Consider the following 9986-nt stretch of genomic DNA (forward strand, 5'->3'; position numbering starts at 1 on the left):
AAGGGATGATGTATTTTGTTGAAGGCTTTCTCAACATCTAATGAGATAATCATGTGGCTTTTTTTCCCAGTGTGTTTGTATGGTGTGTTACAGTGACAGATTTTCATATGTTGAACCATCCCTGCATCTTTGGAATAAAGCCTACTTGGGTATAGTGGATGAGTTTTCTGATGTATTTTTGGATTTGATTTGCCAGTATTTTATTGAGTACTTTTGCAATAATGTTCATGAGTGAGATTGGTCTGTAATTCTCTTTCTTAGTAATGTCTTCATGTGGTTTGCGTATTAGAGTAATTGTAGCCTAATAAAAAGAGTTTGGCAATGTTCCTTCTGTTTCTACTGTGTGGATCAATTTGAGGATTATTGGTATTAGCTCTTTGAAAATATTGTAGAATTCTGAGATGAAACCCTCTGGTCCTGAACTTTTTTTTTAGTTGGGGGACTTTTGATGATTATTTCTGGTTTTTTTTTTTTAGCAGTTATAAGTCTATTTAATTTGTTTATCTGGTCTTGATTTAATTTTGGTAAGTGATATTTATCCAGAAAATTGTCCATTTCATTTAAGTTTTCCAATTTTGTGGCAAATTGGTTTTTGATGAGTCTTTGGATTTCCTCCCTGTCTTTTGCTATGTCCCCCTTTTCATTTCTGTTTTTGTTAATTTGGGTATTATCTCTCTGCCTTTTGGCTAGTTTTGGATAAAGGTTTGTATATTTTATTGGTTTTCTTTAAGAACCAACTCTTTGTCTTATTGATTCTTCTTATTGTTTTCTTTGTTTCTATTTTGTCGATTTCAGCTCTCAATTTGATTATTTCCTGTCATCTAGACCTCCTGGGTGAGTTTGCTTCTTCTGTTCTAGAGTTTTTAGGTGTTCTGTTAACTCACTAGTGTGGAATTTTTCCAGATTTTTTATGTAAGCATTTAGTGCTATGAACTTTCCTCCTAATACTGATTTTATTGTGTCCCATAAATTTGGGTATGATGTACGGTTATTTTAATTGAATTTCTTTAATTTCTTCCTTGACCCATTGGTGACTCAGGAGAGCATTGTTAAATTTCCATGTGTTTTGGGGCTTTCTGAAATTAGTGTTGCTGCTGAATTCTAATTTTAAGCCATGTTGATCTGATAAGATACATGGGGTTATCCCATTTTTTTTTTTGATCTGTTGAGGTTTGCTTTGTTTCCTAGTATGTGGTCAGTTTTTGAGAAGGTTTCATGAGGTGCTGAGAAGAAGGTATATTCTTTTACATTTGGATGAAATGTTCTATAGATGTCTGTTAAGTCCATTTGAGTCATAACATCTTTTAGTTCCCTTATTTCTTACTAAGTTTCTGTCTGGCAGACCTGCCCAATGGTGAGAGTGTGGTGTTTAAGTGTCGCACTATTAGTGTGTGGGGTTTAATGTGTGATTTAAGCTTTAGAAGTGTTTCTTTTACATTTGAGGGTGCCCTTGTATTTGGGGCATAGATGTTTACTGTTGAGATTTCCTCTTGATGGATTTTTCCTGTGACTAATATGAAATGTCCATCTTCGTCTCTTTTGATTGATTTTAGTTTGAAGTCTATTCTGTCAGCTATTTGGATTGTTTCTTGGGTCTTTTAATTGGAAATTTTTTCCCAACCCTTTACTCTGAGGTGATGTCTGTCTTTTTTTTTGTGTGTGTGATGTCTGTCTTTGAGGTTGAGGTATGTTTTTGTTTATGTATTCAATCTTGTTGGGGGGACCCTTCTCCAACTACCTCTGTTATGGATGACTCCGGGTAGTGCCGCAGAAATCAGGGCACAGGTGATGCAGAGTAGGAGATACAACTGCATACTTTATTGCAAAGCCAGTGCTCTTTTTATAATACTCAAATCATAATTCAAACTAGGTTCCCATAATATATAAAAATAGTTTCATAAACTAGTAGCTTGGTTGCAAATAATTTCAAGAGCTTCGTGCACTGGTTAATCTAAACAAAAAGCCTAGTGTTATGGGAATAACTCTCGCTGTAATATAATATGTAAAAACACCTCATCAGAAGACAAACCACAACCTAATCAGAGCCTTTGAACTACAGTGCACATCTGTGTTCTCCAGGACTGACTATTGGCAGGGCATTCTACTGATAGGAGAGGTTTGCCTCCTCCTGATCTGGTTTGCCAAGCCTATCAGCAAGAATGCTACCTCAAGTCACCCCTGCACAGAGTTTCCATGCAGTTCCAAACCAGCCCTCTACACAATCTGTTAGCCTGTGTCTTTTTATAGGTGATTTGAGTCCATTTATATTAAATGATATTAATTACCAGTGATTGCCAGTTCCTGTTATTTTAGTTTTCATTGTTGATGATGTTATTGCGTGTGTTTTCCCCTTCTTCGGGATTTGCAGCTGTGAGATCATCTACTGTCTGTGTTTTTGTGGATGTAGCTAACTTCCTTGGGTTGGAATTTTCCTTCTAGTACTTTGAGTAGGACTTGATTTGTGGCTAGGGATTGGTTAAATCTGGTTCTGCCATGGAATATCTTGTTTTCTTCATCTACGGTGATTGAAAGTTTTGCTAGGCTGGCATCCATGGTCTCTTAATGTCTGCATAATGCTTTACCAGGACTTTCTGGCTTTCATTGTTTCCATTGAGAATTCTCGTGTAATTCTGATAGGTCTGCCTTTAATATGCTACTTGGCCTTTTTTTTTTTTTTTTTTTTTTTTGCTCTTAATATGATGTGGGAAGTCCTTCCGTATATGTGTTGCTTTTATTGGTTAATGAATAAAGTTGTTTCAGCCAATTTCAGCCAATGCCTTAGCAGAGTAAAGCCAGGAGGGAAATCAGAACAGAGAGAGAGAGAGAGAGATTAGGCAGAGTAAAAGAGTTGCCAAAGGAGAAAGATGCTGGAAAAACTTACCAGTAGGCCACAGCCTCATGGATATACATAGATTAATAGTAACAGGTTAATTTAAGTTATAAAAGTTAGCCAGGAATGTGCCTAAGCTATTGGCCAAGCATTGGTTTGATTAATACAGTTTTTGTGTGATTATTTGGATCTGATCAGTCAGGAAACAAAAGAGCAGTCTCCTACAACAAAATGGTGCCCAAACGACTGGAGCTAACATGCAGTACACTGCATGGCAAATTTAGCTTTTACTCAGATAAAAAGGGTTTATGTTCTGCATACTCCTTCCCAGAGTTGAGGTGGTGAGCACAGCTCCTACCCGGCAGTCCCAGAACTGGTGGTAAAGGTACCTCTATCATACTGAAAGGCTGAGAGAGGCAGAGCCAGCATCCAGGGCCACTGTGACTACAATGTTTACCATTTTTAAATGCTCCTTGCCAGAAAATAATTGCAGATATGCAATAAAGACAGATTTAGACTTAAAAGACATCTAAACAAGTCACTGTGTGTCTAAAAAAATGTATGTAGGCTTGGGCGAGAGAAGAGAAAAAAGTATAGATAAAAGAGACAGTAAAAGTAATATAAAAGAGTATACAGTCTAGATGAAATGAGTAAAGAAAAATAAGCCACATAAAAATGGAATATACACAGAGTCTGGATTATGTATATTATTGTGTTTTGTTTGAAGTTTTTGATGGCAGAGAGGCATTTAATTCTAAGGGCTGCTAAATTAAACAAACATAAGGTATCTTGATTTCAAATTTTGAGTCTAAGGATATGTTGCTTTGGAAAAGAGTTTCTGCTTTTGTTTCCACAGAAGATGAGAACCTATGTATTCCTTCCAGGCTAATGTGGTTTGATAGAACAAGATCCCCTGAAATTCTCCAGGAAAAATACTTTATCCAACAAAAAGTAGGAAGAAGTTTGGAGAAAACTATGACCAACTTCCCAAAGTGATTATTTATAAATGTCTGTTTTCATTTAAAAGGGATTGGGTATAAATAGTTAAGGGTCAGTCAATCTCTTTTTTAAAAAATAAGGGAGATATGATATAGAGATGAATACTTTGCATTGGTATGGATTTTGGTCTATTGATACACATTTAAATTTGGTTTTCTTTTACTGTATATATGTATTTTTGCTCTTGTTTAAGGTATTGTGTTTGTGCAGCCCATACAAAAAATGTGATAGTTAAGAAATACAGATTAATAATCATCTGTAATAGTCAAAATGTAGTCATGCTATTTATGTTTTCTAGATATATAAAGATATATGTTGAAGATTAGATAGATAATCTTCAATACTCCAAAGACCTGCAGAATATGACATTTAAAATGTTTTAAGAGGGGCCGGGTGATGGTGGCGCACACCTTTAATCCCAGCACTCGGGAGGCAGAGGCGGGTGGATCTCTGTGAGTTCGAGACCAGCCTGGTCTACAGAGCTAGTTCCAGGACAGGCTCCAAAGCCACAGAGAAACCCTGTCTCGAAAAAACCAAAAAAAAAAAATGTTTTAAGAATTTAGACTTTTCTTGACAGTGAGACATGTCTGCTTTTGGCAGCACCAATTACTTCAGAAAAGTTGATGTGCACTGAAGAAACTCTTTATGGAATTTGCCTTCAGTGTGACAAAGCTGGCTATTTGGAAAAGAAATTGCTCTTGCCTGGACTTCTTGATGGTATGTTGTATAAACTGGACATGCAGAACCCGCAGAAAATTGACTGCTGAACTTGCCTAAAAAAGGTGAGACAGTTCTTCAGGGTTCCTGCTTCATGAAAGAGTCTGCCAGACATTTTGCAGGACATAGAAGAAAGTGACTGATAAACTGACAATATAGGCAGAACAGATCTTCAAATTTCCTGATTCATGGAAAAGTCTGCTGGATACTATGGGCCTGTGGGCTGAAGATGGATGCCCCAATGGTATAGAAGAACTTTGTGTGACTGTCCAAGCAGTGAGATTTCTCTGTCAATTCTAGAGTTTTGAAAGTTGCATACAATGCACTTTCCTGTTTACTTAGGTGATATTATATCCTTCTGGGGTCTTTGAAGAGTTAAAGACAGACACAGTTTTCCTTAGTTATGATAAAAAATAGATTAGATATAAAAATTTGGTTTCACAAAGATAGGATAGATGACATAGTATTTTCCTTAATTTGCCAAATGCTAATGGACAAAATAACTGTTTTGTATGTGTAATTTTACTATGTTAAAATTAAAACCTTCCTTTTTAATTAGACAGAAAAGGGGAGATAATGTATATGTGTTGCTTTTATTAGCAAATGAATAAAGCTGTTTCAGCCAATGGCTTAGCAGAATAAAGCAAGGCAGGGAATCAGAACAGAGAGAGAGAGAGAAAGAGAGAGGAGTCAAAGAGTCGCGTCGCGTGGAGCTGCTGAAGGAGAAAGGCACCAGAAAACCTCACTGGTAGGCTACAGTCTCATGGAAACACATAGATTAAAAGAAATGGGTTAATTTAAGATGTAAGAGTTAGCCGGGAATATGCTTAAGCTATTGGCCCAGCAGTTTTGTAATTAATACAGTTTCTGTGTGATTATTTGGGTCTGAGAGGCCAGGAAACAAAAGAACAGTCTCTTGAGAGTCTTTTTTCCATTTCTTGTATTCTGCTGTTCTGACACTGGATCCCTTGAAACTGGAGTTACAGGTTCTGAGCTGCTGTGTAGGTGTTGGGAATTGAGCCCCCATCCTCTGAAGGAACAGCAAGTGCTCTTAACCACCAGTCCTATGGTTTTTAATTCCACTTTTAAGGCTCAATATTGTGCCCAAAGACAAAGAGCTCTGTAAAGGAATATAATAATGCAAACATATACGCGCTATTGAAATTTCCAAAGAATTTAATCAATATAACTCTATTAAATGTATTTGGAAATGTGCTGGCTGGCTTCTGCCTGTCTGGTTATTTATAATATTTATAATACACACACATTGTGCATTTACTAAGTCTTTCTAACATTATAATGTTGTCAAGTTTTGTGCAAAGCCCTACCCCCCTCTGGCTCACGGCTGGGCTGCTGGGCAGGCTGTTAACAGACGGGCGTGTACTCCGCACCTTCCAGCAATGCTAACCGACTTCAGACTCCAGTTCTCACCTTGTTCTTTTGAAGATAGGAGGTGATTCATATTCTGGCTTCAATGAATTTTGTGTGTGGAATTTCTCTTGGGCTGAGCTTTTGAGAGCTGAGAAGAGGGCAAGGTGCTAAGCATAAGATTACAGAAGTTAGGAACCTCAGGAGTTGGTTTCTCCTCTCTGTGGTGTTGGTGGAACACCTGACAGAAGAAGATTGAAGACAGGTTTACTTTGGCTCCCAGTTCAAAGAGGATACCCATCACTGCAGGAGAGGCATGTTATCCCTGGCTCTGTCACCCTGAGAAGCAAGGAAGCAGAGAGAGCTGGGGTTCTGAGTGAAGCTCAGGGTGGACTCCCATAGCAACAGGTCCTCTAAGCTCTCCCCTCCCCCATCTCCCATGCTCCCAGCCTCCAAAAACAGCACTGCAGGTCAGGAAGCAAATGTAAAACACATGGGCTAGAGGGGGACACCTTACATTCGACCTTCCTGGTAGTGCTCCCAACACTGAGGTGCGCTTCAGACTGTGGAAGTCATCGGTGCGGAAAGCAAGGGTCTCAGTCTCATGAGGTCAAGTCTAAGGCTCAGTCTCTCTGTGACTCCATTCTGCTGAGTTGCTAAGTGGACATTGTTTAGAGATCAGAAACCACTTTGTCTCTTTTAAAGAAGCTGAGGGTGACATTTAGCGCAGATGTTAGAGTCAAGCAAACTGGTTCTCAACCTTACTTAGCTTTGCAATTTTACAGTCTTCATTTGTAAACAAGCTTTATAGTCCTTAGAAGCTCCGTTCCATCTCACGACATGTTAGGGTAGCATTGAAACTTGAAAAAAGAAAAAAAACCTACATAAACCATTAGCACAGCCACACAGTATAGACACATAACTTATTGTGCTATACTGATCGCTATTATTTTTCTCCTAGTGAGCTGGCCTGGGCACACAATAGGCCAATAAATCAATAAAGTCTCCTGTCTTTACAGTGTAAACAGTTGTTTCCATTTCTTCCCCGACTGTAGCCTTCACCAATGGAAGGAGCAAGAGCTAAAGCGACTGTTAAAAAGAAACCACATGTGGAGGTCTGTTCAATTCAAGGACTAAAGAAAGCACTTAGCATGCAGATACTCAGAGGAGGAGGCGGCGGGCTGGCTACTCGCCATGGTTGAGGGATAGAAAGAATCCCCAACACCTGACTTCAGCTCCCCTGGAGTAGGCCGCCTTTCCTGCCCTGCCTTGGCAGAGCTTGCACGGGCCTTTGCATCAAATGCTGACACGGAGCTTTGTGGTCACTGCCTCCGCCACCCACATCATCCCCATGAAGGAGCATTATGTCCTCCTGCCAGCCTCCTAAAAGAGGCGAGATAGGAAGACTGCTGTTTTTTTGGGCTGCTTTGTAGACCGGAGAGGCTTTTCTCTGTTTCTTTGTTTGAGAACTCCCACTCTGCCTGCAACAATCAAGCCTGTTGATCAGAAAGAAATACAGAGTTCTAAGAGGAAGTCTCAGGGGACCGTAGGTTTCAGAAGGGTGTGTGTGGAGGACACACACTGCCAGACAGCAGAAGAGCAAGCCACTCTCTCTGGGTTAGAGGACGAGGGTGGTCAGAACACAGCCATCTGTGGGATTATAGAATTTTCCCCCAACAGGAATCCCCAATGCACTTGCCAGGCTTTTACCTCCTTTGTGACATTAAGGTAATTACTTAGCCATTCTAGGCTTGAAAACAAACTATTTTACCGAGGAATTTCTATTTCCCTGCTACATGTCCCGTGTATAGATGTTAATCAGTGACATCCAGGACAGAGGGCGAGAGCAAGTGGCTGTCATCAGGGGGTGGCTTCAGCAGTCACAGGCAGATTGTAGCAGTCTCCACGCCTCTGCATATCCTAAACTCTCATCCTGACCACAGATTAGCACAGAGAGCACAGAAGGTCCCAACACCCATATTGTGAAAGCTGCCTCAGAGGTCAGAAGAGGACACCAGACTCCCTGAAGTGGGGCTGGGAGGTGACTGAGTAGCTGGGCGCAGAACTCAGGTCCTCCACAAGAGCAGAATCTTAACCTCTGAGCCCCTTTAAGTCCCATGAGTTTTTATTGGTATCCTTTAAAAGTGAGCACTGGCAAGTGCGAAGAACGTGCACTAAAACCAGAGAATTGCCTAATGATCATGCTGCTTCTACTCGAACACTATACACTAAATATAACAACACAGGAAATATGGCATGCTTTCAGTTTCCCCCGCACACGCGTCTGTCAACAGTTCACATAACTGTAGGGCCCTGTCCTTATCTGTTCTCATTTTTAGTCTTTGCACACTTGTTTCTATTAATTCTTTTAAAAGAAATACCTGTTGAGCCATTCTGGACCCGATAGCATCACCATCGTCACTGTGGTCATTTCCTCCTCCTCCTTTTTTCCCCCTCCTTTTGTGTGTGTGTGTGGTGGTGGGGGGGGGGGGATCGTCAAATGACTTCACTATAAAATGTGCTGTTTATCTGCAGTCGTTTTTCTAAAAACACAAACATGAGAACTGAGCGCCACATCCCGAGAAATTGCCCTGCGGCTAGGGGGACCTGGACAGAGGTGGCTGGGCTTTCCTTGTACCCCAAGGTACCTTACTTGTACCTCGTTCACTTCAGGACTCCAAGCTACCTCTGGCCAGGGAAGGAAATTGCTAACGGGCTACTGGTATTTATCGCTGCACATCCCAGCCTGGAAGTCTAGCCACAATATCAAAACCCACAAACAGTTGCTGCCGTTTGCCTTTGCTGTCCTGACCTGCTAGCCTCCGGCCTGGCTTCTGCACACCGCGAAGGATAAGCCTAGCACTCACATGCAGCGTCTGTGTTCCAGGCTAAAGGTTTGTTCAGGACAGCCCAAGTCACAAAGTCCTGAAACCCCTGTAGGGTCTATTGAGGTCACACCCTTGGAGAGGCTGGCCAAAGGCAACACAATGTATGAGCAAGTACAACGTCCCACCACCCAACTTGCTCTCCATCCAATATGGATACCACCCCAGTCAAGACTAAAATCTTGCCATCAGTGAGCGACTAATATTTGTATGAACCAGGAATCCATTTCTTTACTAAATGGCGCTTTCCAAAGGTGTCAGGCATATTCTTAGGAAGCTTGTTGAGATGGCTGGCGCTGGAGGATCCTGGCTTTCAGGTTCTGGAGCGGGAGCTGGCACAGCTTGTACTTTCTGGGCTGCCGGGAACTCGGGGACTGCTTGCTCTGTCTGTGGTTGGGGGGTCCAGTACTTGAGAAATGATCCTGTCTTCTCCTTCCAACACGCCTGACTGAACCACGTTCTGCCTCAGCCCATTTCACAGCTGGTTCTTGTTCATTGCAGGATTTCATTCTTGTTTGTCCAGATGTGTTGACACAAAATTATCCACTTTCTGGTTTGGTGTCCACTTCTGCCAAGCAGTCCCGGGGGATGGGGAACACGCCACGGCTCCAGAGCTGCTTCACTATGAGAGGGATGAACCGCAGATCACCTCCCGGAGGCAGCGATGGGGTGTTGACCAGGCCGCCTGACCCACTGGAGTCCACGGCCCGTGTGGGTTCCGATGACAGGCCCTCCACAGCTGCTCCCGCACCTTCTGCCATGGCCGGCCGGGCTCAGGTGTTCTTTTGGGAGCCGCGGGCTCGGCGGTGCAGGCACGGAGGGCTCCCAAGGCGGCAGCAAGGGCAGAAGGCGGCAGAGCCCAGGGCGCTTCTCCTGTCCACTTCTTTTTAAATGGGGTCTTATTATTACGTAGCCCAGGCTGGCCTTGACTCATAATCCTTCTGGCTCAACCCCCTTGGGTATTTTGATTACAGCAGGCACCACCACACCCTGCTGTGTTTGTGACCTATAAGGAATTCTGACAGATTTTAGTTTTTTTTTTTTTTTCCAATTTCATAGGAAGGGAAGCAAAGTACGATAAATTTGAAATTTTGTATGTTGCAGTTTTGAGCACCTTCTGGTAGAAGGAGGAGAGTCTCCACTTTGAGCAGTGTTAAATTTCAGCTCCTTGGTTTCCTTTTTGACGA

General features: G+C 41.8%; 1 pseudogene; it reads right to left on the reverse strand.

The window, feature by feature from the left end:
* Positions 1-9033: 9033 nt before the first annotated feature.
* LOC121451297 lies at positions 9034-9560 on the reverse strand (annotated as a pseudogene).
* Positions 9561-9986: the final 426 nt, after the last annotated feature.

This window comes from Microtus oregoni, unplaced genomic scaffold (assembly GCF_018167655.1).
Source record: "Microtus oregoni isolate MIOR12 unplaced genomic scaffold, Mior012 000008F_ref0000371, whole genome shotgun sequence".
In the NCBI taxonomy this organism is placed as follows: Eukaryota; Metazoa; Chordata; class Mammalia; order Rodentia; family Cricetidae; genus Microtus; species Microtus oregoni.